This window comes from Bubalus bubalis, chromosome 2 (assembly GCF_019923935.1).
Source record: "Bubalus bubalis isolate 160015118507 breed Murrah chromosome 2, NDDB_SH_1, whole genome shotgun sequence".
Lineage (NCBI taxonomy): Eukaryota > Metazoa > Chordata > Mammalia > Artiodactyla > Bovidae > Bubalus > Bubalus bubalis.
The window spans coordinates 153,044,654-153,058,714 of NC_059158.1; positions in this window are offsets into that span (position 1 = coordinate 153,044,654).

The following is a 14,061-nucleotide window of genomic DNA, read 5'->3' on the forward strand; positions in this document are numbered from 1 at the left end:
AACCCCATGGACTGCGGCATGCCAGGCTTCCGTGTCCCTCACCAACTCCTGGAGTTTGCTTAGATTCATGCCCATTGAGTGTATATAAGAGCTAGAACAAACCAGGGGCAAGAGGTTCATGTACCACTCCTGGAGGCCATATTTGAGGAGGAATATGTCCCCAAAGACCAGTGAGTCATGTGGAAACCACAAGTTATCTCTCTTTTCCTTTATAACCAAGCATTCAAAAGGAATAATCTATGTTGACTGACTGTGCCCTATTTATTGAAAAATGTATTGTATTAATATTTGATGATACCAAAAGAGATAACCAGTTTGGAGATATTATAAATGATGGATTGGTCAAACAGTTTGGTTGGGTCTTGCAAAAGGAAAAAAATGAACATTCTGGCCAATCGAGCAAAATATACACCTAGGACTGCAATTACTCGGTTTTAGTGAGAGCAAATACCCACCTTTTCAAGGAAATATCACACTGTTTTCTGAAATTAATATACCAATTTATCATCCCACAAGTAGCATATAAATTTTCAGTTTTCTATCCTTTCCAATACTTGATGTAGTCAGATTTCTTGATTTTTGTCAATCTAATGGATATCAAATTATATCTGATTCTATTCTTAACTTGCATTTTCCTGATAATTGCTATCTGTTTTTCTATTTATTCCTTGTTCATGTGATTTGTCTATTTTTTTCTATTAGGCTGCTTATATTTCTTATTGATTTATGAAGATTTATAAATACAGGAAATTAATCTTGTGTTAAGTATGTTGCAAATTGTGTCTCCAGTTTACCACTTGTCTTTTTGATTTACGTACCTTTGGATGAATAGAAACTCTTAAATCCAATGTAGTTAAATTTATCAGTCTTTTCTCCTATGTTAGCACGTTTTATTTCTTATGATGCCTGACCTTCCCCAGAAGGCATGAAATACTCTCCTATATATTTTTTTAAAGTTTCAAATATTTCACATTTAAGCCCTTAATCCACCTGGAATTGATTTCTGAGCATGCTGTGGTCCTCTAATAACTTTTCAATTCATGCATCTTTAATGGTGCTATAGTCCTTCCTCTAAATTTCTCTAGTTCAAGTCACAACTAGCTCTCGTGTTTTCAAATCCAATGTGCTATTTCACATCTCTCTCTCTCTCACTCTTTTTTTTTTTTTTTCCCAGCATTTTAGATTCTCCAGAACCGTTTCCTTCTTAAAACTGTCTTTCATTTCATCTGTGACGTTACTCTTCTCTGACTTTCCTCCCACCTCTTGATCTTACCTTTTTTGGCCTTCATAGATTTCTTCATTTGCATCTTAAGTGATGATGTAACTGAGGGCTGCATCTTAACCACTCTTTTTCTCATTAGTCTTTCCCAGTGTCTTCCCATGGTGGTGGTTTAGTTGCTCAGTGGTGTCTGAGTCTTGTGACCCCATGGGCTGTAGCCTGCCAGGCTCCTCTGTTCATAGGATTCTCCAGGCAAGAATACTGGAGTGGGTTGCCATTTCCTTCTCTAGGGGATCTTCCTGACTAAAGAATCGAACTCAGATCTCCTGCATTAGAGGCGGATTCTTTACCAACTGAGCTACAAGGGAAGCCCATACCTGTTGTTTAAATAGGCACATATATTCTTCTAATGACTCAAACATGCATTAAATTTAGCTCAGGTCTTTATCCATAATGCTTAAGCCAAATGCCTACTGGACACTGCTGTTGGAATATCCCAAAGGCATTTCAAAATAAACATTTTTTAAAGAGAACTTTTCTTCCATCCTTTCACCTTCCAAAATCTGCTCCTCTTGCTTCATTAACTAACAGTGAAATTGACATCATCCTCTACTTGGTCTACAAATCAGAACTAGGAAGCCATCTTGTACTTTTGCCTTGCCATCATTCTCCTTCATCTTTTTCACCTAACATGAAATTGCTCAGTCATGTCCGACTCTTTGCGACCCCATGGACTGTAGCCTGCCAGGCTCCTTCATCCATGGAATTTTCCAGGCAAGGATACTGGAGTGGGTTGTATTTCCTTCTCCAGGGAATCTTCCCGACCCAGGGATCGAACCTGTGTCTCCCACATTGCAGGCATCCTCTTTACCATCTAAGAAACCAGAGAGGCCCTATTCAGTCACCTAGACCTATGGATTCTTTTACCTAAATATCTCCCACATGTGCAGACTCCTCCCTATTCTCTTATGCTTCCTTAGCCCAAGGACCCATCACTTGGGTTTTTGCAGTAGCTTCCTATATGGGCTTCCTGGAGCAAGCCTGTCCTCCAAGATCCATCACCTGTGACTGTCTGAATGATCTTTATAAAATGAAAGTCTGAGCATGAGGCAGGATGGAAAAGTCTTCTCACCATATATATAATATTCATATGCCCCTCAGCCCTCGAACTTCTGCAGCCCACCCTTCCAGGCACAACACTGTACACAGAAATGGCCATCAATCCTCCTGCAGTTACTCTCCTAGAAATCTGCTGAGCTGCTGTCCCTGGATTAGGAAGAATGCTTTGCTAATAGTCCTTACTTCTTCTGTGCATCCCTGGCCCACTCACCTGCTACCACAATATGGATTCTCACCTCAGCTGCTTCTCCCTCTGCCTCAATTAGCACTCTTAGCTCTGAATTTCGCTTTCTACGACTAAAATATTCTGTAAATTCTAAATTCTTCACCAAATGTTCTCCTGAGCTGAGATAAAGTCTGACCTTCACCTGAAGGTATCATCAACCATCTCAGGTCTTAACCAAAACTTCTATAAAGTCTACATAAAGTCACTGTCACCCTTGCTCCTCACTACTACCTTTAGGCTATGATTGCTCCATGAGGTTATTCATCTGTAAGTTGCACTCTTTTCAATCTCCATTACAAAAGGAAGATCAAGAGAGTTTGCTTTCACCTGGAGTGGACAACAATACATATTGCAGTCTTGTCTAAAGCCTAAATTAATGTCCTTGATCTCTTTCACAAGCTTTGATCATCTTGACATTTTCACAAGCATTACACTGACTTATTATACTGATGAATCTGAAGAGTAGGAAATGACATATACATGTGCCACTGGTTAAGATACATGCGCAACAGAGGGTGACAGATAAAGCTTAAAATGGTTTAAGATCCTGTCATATTGGTGCACTTTTTAGAGGTTCATTGTCTGTCGGTATTCTTGGATATCTTCTCAAAGTTAATGGACAGGCTCACACATATTGCCCCTTCTACTACTAAGAAACAAGTATAACACTTCAAAGTCCTCCTTATGTTTTAGACAGACCATAGACTATACATGGGTTTCCCTCATAGCTCAATTGGTAAAGAATCCGCCTGCAATGCAGGAGACCCCGGTTCAATTCCTGGGTTGGGAAGATCCACTGAAGAAGAGATAGGCTACCCTCTACAGTATTCTTAGGCTTCCTTTGTGACTCATCTGGTAAAGAATCTGCGTGCAATATGAGAGACCTGGGTTTGATCTCTGGGTTGGGAAAATCCCCTGAAGAAGGAAAAGGCTATCCACTCCTTTGGCTTGGAGAATTCCATGGACTGTATAGTCCATGGGATTGCAAAGAATCAAACACGACTGAGTGACTTTCACAGACTATATCTGGAACTACTGCTCCTCTATATTTTAGGGTAATACATTTATAAGATAAAATTTCCTAAAGAAAATCAATCCTGAATATTCATTGGAAGGACTGATGCTGAAGCTGAAGCTCCAATACTTTGGCCACCTGATGAGAAGAACTGACTCATTGGAAAAGACCCTGATGCTGGGAAAGACTGAAGGCAGGAGGAGAAGGGGATGACGGAGGGTGAGATGGTTGGATGGGATCATCGACTCAATGGACATGAGTTTGAGCAAGCTCCGGGAGATAGTAAAGGGCGGGGAACCCTGGCATGCCACAGTCCATGGGGTTGCAAAGAGTTAAACACAACTGAGCGACTGAACAACAATAGACATAGCTTCCGAATTTGATTAGGGACCAGAGAAAGAGAGGGTTCTGCAGTAGAGTAAGGCTGCAGTATAAGTAGATCTGCTTGGCCTTCTGACACATAAGCTCCTATTTTTCTAGAAATATCTCAGATAAGAATACTATGTGCAATCTTAAGTTTTTTGAGCGAGATCATCTGATCTACAGGTGGTGCTAGTGGTAAAAAACCTGCCTGAAAATGCAGGAGACATAAGAGACACAGGTTTGATCCCTGGGTCAGGAAGATCCCCTAGAGGGCATGGCAATCCACTCCAGTATTCTTGCCTGGAGAATTCCATGGACAGAGGAGCCTGGTAGGCTACAGTCCATAGGGTTGCAAAGAGGGAGCCAAAACTGAAGCAACTTTGTACACATGCACATCTGATCTACAGCAGTAGTAGCTGAGTGAAAAATATAGGTTTTGGCATACTATTAGTTAAGACAAAGTGCATGGATCCAGTAGAAGTTAAATGGAAGACCATGGGAAATCAGGTGACAATGCAACTGATAATGACCATTATAATTGTTTATTTTCTTTCTTTTTGAAAATACTTATTTTTATTTATTTATTTGGCTGTGCCAGGTCTTAGTTAAAGCATATAGGATCTAGTCAAACCTTGGCCCTCTGCTTTGGGAGCACAGAGTCACTGGACCACCAAGGAAATCCCATAATTGGTTATTTTCAGACCCCTTAGCCATAAACATAGTACAAATCCACAGAAGAGTAGAAATGGGAGTTGGATCCTAAAAGGCCCAAATGGTGTAAGTTAACATGAAAAAGTGGCTCAGACCTATTGTTTTCCTTCCTTTCACACATACATCCCATGAGGCATTCCCTATAACCTGATATTACAGCTTATATGGAGAGTACATCATGAGAAATGCTGGGCTGGATAAAGCACAAGCTGGAATCAAGATTGCCAGGAGAAATATCAATAACCTCAGACATGCAGATGACACCACCCTTGTGGCAGAAAGTGAAGAACTAAAGAGCCTCTTGATGAAAGTGAAAGAGGAGAGTGAAAAAATTGGCTTAAAGCTAAACATTCGAAAAACAAGTATCATGACATCTGGTCCCATCACTTCATGGCAAACAGATGGGGAAACAGTGGCTGGCTTTATTTTTTTGGGCTCCAAAATCACTGCAGATGGTGATTGCAGCCATGAAATTAAAAGACACTTTCTCCTTGGAAGGAAAGTTATGACCAACCTAGACAACATATTAAAAAGCAGAGACACTACTTTGCCAATAAAGGCCCATCTCGTCAAGGCTATGGTTTTTCCAGTGGTCATGTATGGATGTGAGAGTTGGACTATAAAGAAAGCTGGGTGCCGAAGAGTTGATGCTTTTGAACTGTGGTATTGGGGAAGACTCTTGAGAGTCCCTTAGACTGCAAGGAGATCCAACCAGTCCATCCTAAAGAGATCAGTCCTTAGTGTTCATTGGAAGAACTGATGTTGAAGCTGAAACTCCAATACTTTGTCCACCTGATGTGAATAGCTGACTAATTGGAAAAGACCCTGACGCTAGGAAAGATTAAAGGCAGGAGGGGAAGGGGACAATAGAGGATGAGATAGTTGGATGGCATCACCGACTCAATGGAGATGAGTTTGAGTAGATTCTGGGAGCTGGTGATAGACAAGGAGGCCTGGCATGCTATGGTCCATGGGGTCACGAAGAGTCTGACACAACTGAGTGACTGAACTGAACTGAACTGATATTACAGCTCCACTTGTTGAGATAAGCCAGAAATTTATTGCTGATGCCTTATAACCCAAGTCAGAGATGACCTTGAAAGACAGTGGTGAAGACAAATCGAACAGTATACCTGGTCATCAGCTTCACATGATGGGAGACTCAAGAGCTCCGACTGCTCAGGGATGAAGGAAAGAAGTTCTGGGTAATCTCACCAGACAGGCAATTTAGGACAGCAGAACAGGATGCAGGAATCTAGAATAACTGGTAGAGGACACAAATGATGCATTTCCTATTTGGCCTTTTGACCAACTAGGGCAGCAGGGACTATGCCTTGTCCAACAGTCTCTTCCGCTGCAAGCCTTTCTTTTTCTAAATTGTTACCAACAACTTGAAGATCCATTGGCAGAACAGAAGGGACTCAGTATGGGACACTACAGTGAGCACATTCTACTGAAAGCACCCATGACTGCATGAGAGTTTTCCTTGGAACTTGTTCGACCTACTGGCCAATCTGAAAATGTTGGGGAGCAGACTTCAATCACTTTCGGATGGAATTTGATGGATAAATAACTTGGCTCCCTTACCCCTCAGATATCACCATTATAAGGCATGCTCTACACAGTCTTCTGAGATTCCACAAAGAAACTAAGCCCCGGTTGTTCAAAAAGATAACTTGGTCATTAAAACACTCTGAACTTAAGCTTCTTACCTTCTCAATCTTTCTTCTCCACTCTCCTCTGATCATGTCCTAAGTAAACCACTTTTACTCAAATCTTTGCCTCAGGATATACTTCTGAGGCATCCAGCTGAAGACAACATGAGCTTTATTTCAGATCCTCAGATATTCTTGGCTCTGTTTCCTCTTCTGGTATCAACCTCCACCTTTTGGTTCTCCTAGATAAGTTGTGTTTGCCTTTTTAGTCTTAGCATAAAGACTACTCCCTTAAGAAGTATGACTCTAATCTCAGGATATTTGGATTCCAGAAATACATGCTATCCTAGCTTTCCATATGTCCCTTATCATATAGTACCAGACTTATTGTTATTGCCAGTTTTTATTTTCCTATTGACTGTAAGTATTCAGAAGACAGGGATGATGTCTGTTTACAACAAATCCCAAATGTCTAGCATAGGCCCATACATAACAAGCACTTAATAAATGTTTGTTGAATAAAGTCACTTACAAAATATACTTAACAGGTTGGCCAAAAAGTTTTTACACATTATGAAAAAACTGAATGGATTTATTGGCCAACACAATATAATGGCTCCTCTCTATCACAGTTTAGGACAAAAAGTCTTATTGTCCTATCCAATCTCTCCTCCAGCCAGCTATCCCCCTATATTTCTTCATTCCAAGAAATTAAACTACTTGCAATTCCTTACCCTTAATATACCAAGTTCATTGGAAGGACTGATGCTGAAGCTGAAACTCCAATACTTTGGCCACCTGATGTGAAGAACTGACTCATTGGGGAAAAAAATCCCTAATGCTGGGAAAGACTGAAGTCAGGAGGAGAAGGGGGCAACAGAGGATGAGATAGTTGGATGGCATTACTGACTTGATGGACATGAGTTTGAGTAAGCTCCGAGAGTTGGTGATGGATAGGGAAGCCTTGGCATGCTGTAGTCCATGGGGTCACAAAGAGTGGGACATGACTGAGCGACTGAACTGAACTGATTATACCAAGTCAAGGGTTTGCCCATAAATTTCTCCTGCTATTATAGTATCTCCATCCTTTCTATCTACCTTCTTTCTACCATCCTTCAAATCTCAGCTAAAGTATAATATAACCATCTCTGGAAATCTTTATCTAATGTCCCATTAATACTCAGAAGTCTCTCTATTCCCAAAGAACCCTGAGCATAAATCTATCATAATTATTTCTTACACTATAACCATTTAAAACTAATTTATATCCCCCAAGCCCATAAGCTGCCCAACAAATTAATCTTTGAGTGTTTTATTTTTACCAAGTGCCTGCTATTGTTCCTGGAGGAAAAATTATTTGCTCAAAAATATTTTCTGGCTGAAGATGGATATGAAATATTATTAAAGAATTAGAAATGTTTGGTCTTGAAAGGAAAAGTCTTAAGGAAATCAGGACATCTATTCTCAAGTGTGCAAGTGCCAGCGAAAGAAAAAGTAAGCATCACTACTAAGGTGCTCTTCTCAGTGGATTAAAGTTAATTGCTTTCTGACTTTGCAGATGCTGGGAATGTTTTTAAAAAAAGAAGAAAAGAAAAGGAAAAAAAAAAAGCATGTTTGTTGCCATACCTGTTGATGAGTGTAGTTCCCCATACCAATTACTAAATAACTGCTATTGGCAGTTGTTAACAGTTTGATGCGTATCTATACTTATTAACAGCAAATGTCTTGTGACTTTAGCTGCCTGGATTCAAATACCAAGTCTGTCTCTTATCAGCTGTATGATCTTAGGCAATGTAATCATTCAACGTCTCAGTTTCCACATCTGTAAAATGGGGTGGATCAAAGTACCTGACTGTCAGGTTTGTTGTGAAGTATAAATGAAGTAACACATGTGAAACACTTAAAACAATATGTATTACAGAGATGTTTGCTGTAACAAAGCTATTATTTTTATTAACCGACTATGTAAAAGCAGGCCCAGTAAGTGTATTAGAAAGCATATTTTGATTCAATTGAACAAAATGACTTTCTGATGATTTAGGCTCTTCAACAGTGGTATTAGCTGTCTTGCCATGGTAAATATTACACCACTAGAAACTAAACCATCCAACCAAGCAGTGGCTGCCTATTCTGGAGAAGAATAGAGATTTTTTTTTCTTAAATTCTAAAATATTTTGATTCCATCACTTCCACAGTACCACTTTGTGATAGCAAGTGACAATTTGTATATAACATATTTATTAGGAATCTCAAGTCCTATAGATTTTTAAGCTTTTGTCTCCCTTTCAGAGAGAGAAAACTAAATATTAATCCAAGTCTGTGAAGGAGAACACTTACCTTTAACTTTTCCTTTAGTGTCTCTGAACTAGATAAAAACAATAGAGGACACAGCTGGCTAGAGCCATAACAGAAGGCAGGCACCAGCTTTCTACCTGCCAATATTAATTCCTTGGCTGAGACCCTTTCTGGGTTTCATGGTCTGTGTGTGTATGTGAGAGTCACTCAGTCATGTCTGACTCTGTGTGACCCCCTGGACTGTAGTAGCCCACCAGGCTCCTTCCTCTGTCCATCGGGATTCTCCAGGCAACAATACTGCAGTGTTGTCATTTCTTCCAGGGATTCTTCCCAACCCAGGGATTGAACCCAGGTCTCTCGCATTGTGGGCAGATTCTTTATCCTCTGAACCACTGGGAAAGCACATACCAAAGGGTCATAACATTGATACTTAGTCTTAATCTACCGTGTTTATAGGTAGGAGGAACCAGGAGAAAAGAAAGTTTGAAAAACATGATGATGTATAAGGAAGTTCTAAATTCTCATTTACTTTGCAAGAGCCTGTAGGTCCCATAAAGGAAAGTTAAACAACAATTTACTAAGAGCCATTTCTGAGGTTTGGTCTGGAAACAAGCACTGTTTCTTTCCCAATGTTCCATGTTATCCAGTATCTCCTGGCCCACCAACACTTTCCTCCCCTGGTAAGTTTCCAACAGTGGACACACAGGAACCCTATGTAGAAACAGGGCTCTATTTTTCTCCTGACAAAACCATTATATTATATTGTATTCTTTGTTCACCACCATTTTTATATTTTCCAGCAGCATTCTGGGTTGCATAAATCCAAGATTTAGAAAAAGAAATTGATACAGAGATTGAATTGAATTGGGCAAGCAGAAGAATCACTATGAAAGTTCTTTGACGACATTAGTGCAAGAATTGGAATTCAGCAATTAAGTTTCCAAAAAATTTATAAGTCTCATTGTATTTTTCTTGACTCTTCTTTAAATTCAAACCTCAAAGGAAACTAACGCTTCCATTAGCACAAAATTCTTCTCCCCCCAAAACATGGAGACAAGAACTTTGTTAACCCTAAAACAAGAACTTTGTTAATTGTACATATACATATTTTAAGGTGTCACCATATTCCCCTCTGTTCTGTTGTATACTAAGTAAAATTTCTTCTTACAAAACACTATTTGGAGTTTCCGTTCGGAACTCTTAAGTTGTATTATTTATAAGATGGCTTTCCCCAGACAAAATCCATATAATAGCTTATTTCTGGTTTTACAGTCTCTATTGTGGCATTCTTGTCATCTGCATGTATATTAAAGGCAAGGAGTATTAGGGACTTGCCTTCTAAAAGGTAAACCAACTGGTTTAACTTCCCAGAGTAATTACATGTGAAAACTCTAAAACTTTCTTCACCAGGCAGACTTTTCAATTACTTTCTCTCTTCCTTTTCTATGAAAGAAAAAAGAAAACTCTTTGGAGGCTAGTTAACAAGGGACAGACTAATTATGGTTGACAGAAACATCCCCCATATTAATTTATTATATATATAAAATAAAATCTTTTAATGAGCATTTGTTCAGTGAGTCCTCGTTTATTTTATAATGCTGAGTAAGTTCCACTCTTTTAAGTTTATTTTATAATGTTGAGTAAGTCTTTCAGCCTCAACTCTTTCTCAAATCCTTCCTATACCCTATAAAAGTTAAAAGGCAATGAAAGTCTTAGTTCATAGATTGTTTCTAAATTCCTAAATTAAAGCCACTAGTAGACAAGTTCTCAAGCTGCAGGTTTTGTACCAAGATTGTTTGTCCTGGGAGCCACACCACCTGGGGCCTATGTGTTAGCTTCTTGCCAGGTCATTGCCTTAATCGACCCTTACCTCTTACATTATCGAATATTTCAGAGAAACAGGTATTGAAAATATGGTCGGACTGGCTTGTCTCAGAAGGCAATCCATCCATGGTTTGTTTTGTCTTTAAACAGAGAATGTGGTATCTGCTAGAAATTTTGATATCTAAGCAAAAATTTGAAGAACCCTGAAAGTTTGGGGGCAGTATTTAAACTTTTTGTTATTGTTGCTCAATCGCTAAACTGTGTCTGATTCTTTGGGAACCCATGGACTGCAGCATGCTAGGCTCTTCTGTTCTCCACTATCTCCCAGAGTTTGCACAAATTCAAGTCCATTGTATGAGGACCAAATTTACACTAGTTCTACCTCTCTCCAAGACCGATCAAGAGCTCACCCTATTTGCGTGTCATCTGATGTATCTATTATACTGAGCTAAACTGTGATTCCATAATCTCTGCCTTGTTAGAAAATAACACAGTGCAAAACTCTTTCCTTCATCTCCTCATTTCCCTTGTACATCTCACCTGGTAGATGGTTACTAGCCTCAAATTCTCCCTATTTCCAGAAAGCAAGCATCTTTATAACACATCTTTGCTGCTTTGCTCATCTAGAGATGTCTATTTTTCTACTGCTTTGAATATGAGCTGGCCTGTGACTTAGAGAGAATGTGGCAGAAGTGATGAGTGAGTTCAGGTATCTAAACCCCAAGAGGCCCTATGACCTCTTCCTTTTCCCTGTTGGAGGACATCCCTGAGACACTCAGGTAAGGAATCCAATCGAGTCTACTGAAGAAAAGAAGTCATGTGAAGACCTGAAGTGACCCAGCTGACAGCCAGCACCATTTGCCATCTTGGACCTTCTACCTGACCCTCAAGCAGAAGGCAGCCACCAGGACGATGCAAGTCAAGGTAGCAGAAGAACCACCTGGCCAACCCACAGAATCATGAGAAATAATAAATCAGGTGGTTTTTTTTTTAATAAAAAACAAAGCAACTAAAGTTTGGAGGGGTATGTATGTAGCAATAGGTACATTTCACTGGTACATTGTATGTGAAAATTCCATTTCTTCCAGTTCATTGTGGCTTTCTGTATATCTGGAATAGCAGCTTATCCTTCTCACCTCTCCAGCTCTGAAGAAAGTGAGAATACAAAAGTCTGAATCTTTGTATTCTGATTGATTCATATTTTTAAGCTTCTCCTGGCTTACCTTATTGCTTCTAAGATCTGTAGCTGAGGTTTAGAGTTTTGGATCTCGAATGTGAATCATTTTTGGTCATCAGAAAAGGCCTAATTTGGTTATTTAGGAATAAACTTCTGTCTTCCAGTTGTATTTACCTGTAATTTTGTTGAAGATGTGGAACAATGAATACCCATGTGTTACTAACAAACTATCTGATGCGGGAGGCAGGTTCAGGATTTTTGGAGGATGAGTCCCAGTCTATTGTTTTCGTCTAATGATAGCCTTGTGGTCTATTCTCATCTTTTTTGGCCCTTGTCTGCGAAGAAGGAGCCATTCTGGCAAAATGCCTTTACGGCTTTTTGGAAGTGATACAATCTGAATATGGCCATAAGTGCAACCAATGAAATATTAGGATCTCAAAACTATTCCAAGTCTTCTTGCCACTCTCCAATGGTCATGGGTGTGCTTACACCATGGTGTGCTAAATGCCACCATGGCTAGTATTTAGCAACACTTTTGTGATCTGTTTGTTTTATCTACCTAGAAACCGCCTTAGAACAAAACAGGCAAGGATTTTATACACATGTAAGTACTGTTTTGTTATAGTCGATTCGAAAAAGAAAGATAACGATGTGGTCTAGTGGTTTCCACATGTATTTGAGTGTCAGCAACTCTGAGTTGTAATCTCATCCAACTGTCTTTCTGGCTGACTCAGATTACTTAAGAAAAATTACCTAACTTATCTTTGTTTCATTTTTCTTATAAAATGGAAGAAATTGCCCTTATTGCACAGAGAAAAAAAAATTTAACTTAACTGATATTTATCAACACCCTGGAAAACATACCATGATTATCCTAAATACACACGGTGACAGACAAGCATGGGTACATTTTTTTTGACCTCCAAATTTCTTCTCCTTCCCTCAAAATCTTAGGGAAATATTAAGATGAGAGCAGGCAGATTTATGCTTTTTCTTTTCCCATTTTAAGGCATCTCACTCCTAGTTCAGCAGCATGGAAAGAGATTTGTTCTGAGCTCCTGTGCTGGGCAGTGATTCAAATTCCCGAGGTTAGTGGCAGTGTCTCAGAGAGATGCTCAGAGATTTTCAAAGCTCCATTTTCTTTTAATTAGCTCCCCCTCTGCCTCAGGCAACACGTTCAGGGAATCAATAGGTTAGACTGAGTGCAGACTTTGTAAAGGTATCAGGAGTTATGGTATGTTGGGACTTGTCAGACCCTGGATTCAGGTTTCAGGAGGAAAGCATCACCGGTCCAAGAATGTTTAGAGAGGAGATTTCAAACAGAAGCAGCTCACCAACTCCTGGAGACTGCCTGACCCTGATTCCCAGGCAGGAGCTGCCATTACTTTCAGCTACTCAATGGCCCTACACAAGTCACTGAACCTCCAGGGCCTGCCCAGGAGACCTGCAGACGGAGCCAGACACTGGTTAAGAGTTAAATCACACTTGAGAGAAACTGCAAGCATGAATTCAGCTGAGGTGCTAAAATACTCACAGAGAGGTTCTCAACTCTACACACTATCCGTTTCCCCCTTCTTATTATTTCTCCTGCCATAATAAGATTTTCTCTGTGCCCAGAAGATATTTTGAGTAACACCCAACATGCTTATTTTGTGAGGCATAAATTTCATTTGTGGCATTATTATTTTTTATTTATTATAAACATGAGCTGCGCAGAGGCTGACAACAACTTTGCTCAGAGAGATATGGTGCATTTGTTTCTAGAGTTCAAACCTCGAGTGAATAGTTCCTGCTGCTTTAGGTGTTACAATAATTGCTCTGGCACAAACTATACAGAGTCAAGGGCAGAACATTTGGGATTCTTTGCAAGCATTCATTATTTATGCTGGGAATGGAACTGCAAAATTCCTTTTTAAAAAAATCATATTAAGTGACATGGAAAAAATAAAAAAGACAAAGCCTTAGTAATCAGTCAGTCAGTAGCCAGTATTAAGTGACAGTAAATACTATCAGGCCCTGTTCTGTTTGAAGCCTCAAGCAGTATAACTGAGTGTTTATCTAAAGGAGTCAAAAGAAATCTGAAAAGCTGGAAAACATTTTAAACTTGTATGTTACATAAAAAAAAAATAGGCTCAAAGTATTTCTGAATGTAATACCTCTAAATTTCAAGCAACAGGTTTAATTTTTAATCTGAAAAAATATAATGAGCATACACTGGATTACCTAAAATATCTGGAAACACAGAAAAATTAAGTGTTCATTGATTTGTAGTTTGGGGGAGAGGTTATTTTCTTCTTTCAGATTAGTGCTTGGACCCATTGCTTTAAAATTTCAAAATACTTCATCTGAAAAGGTATTTGGAGGTTGAAGAAAAATATACACTGAACGCATTTTATGAAAATATGTTTAATGATGATTCCAAACTGTTTTGTATAATGTATAATGATAAAAGATCCA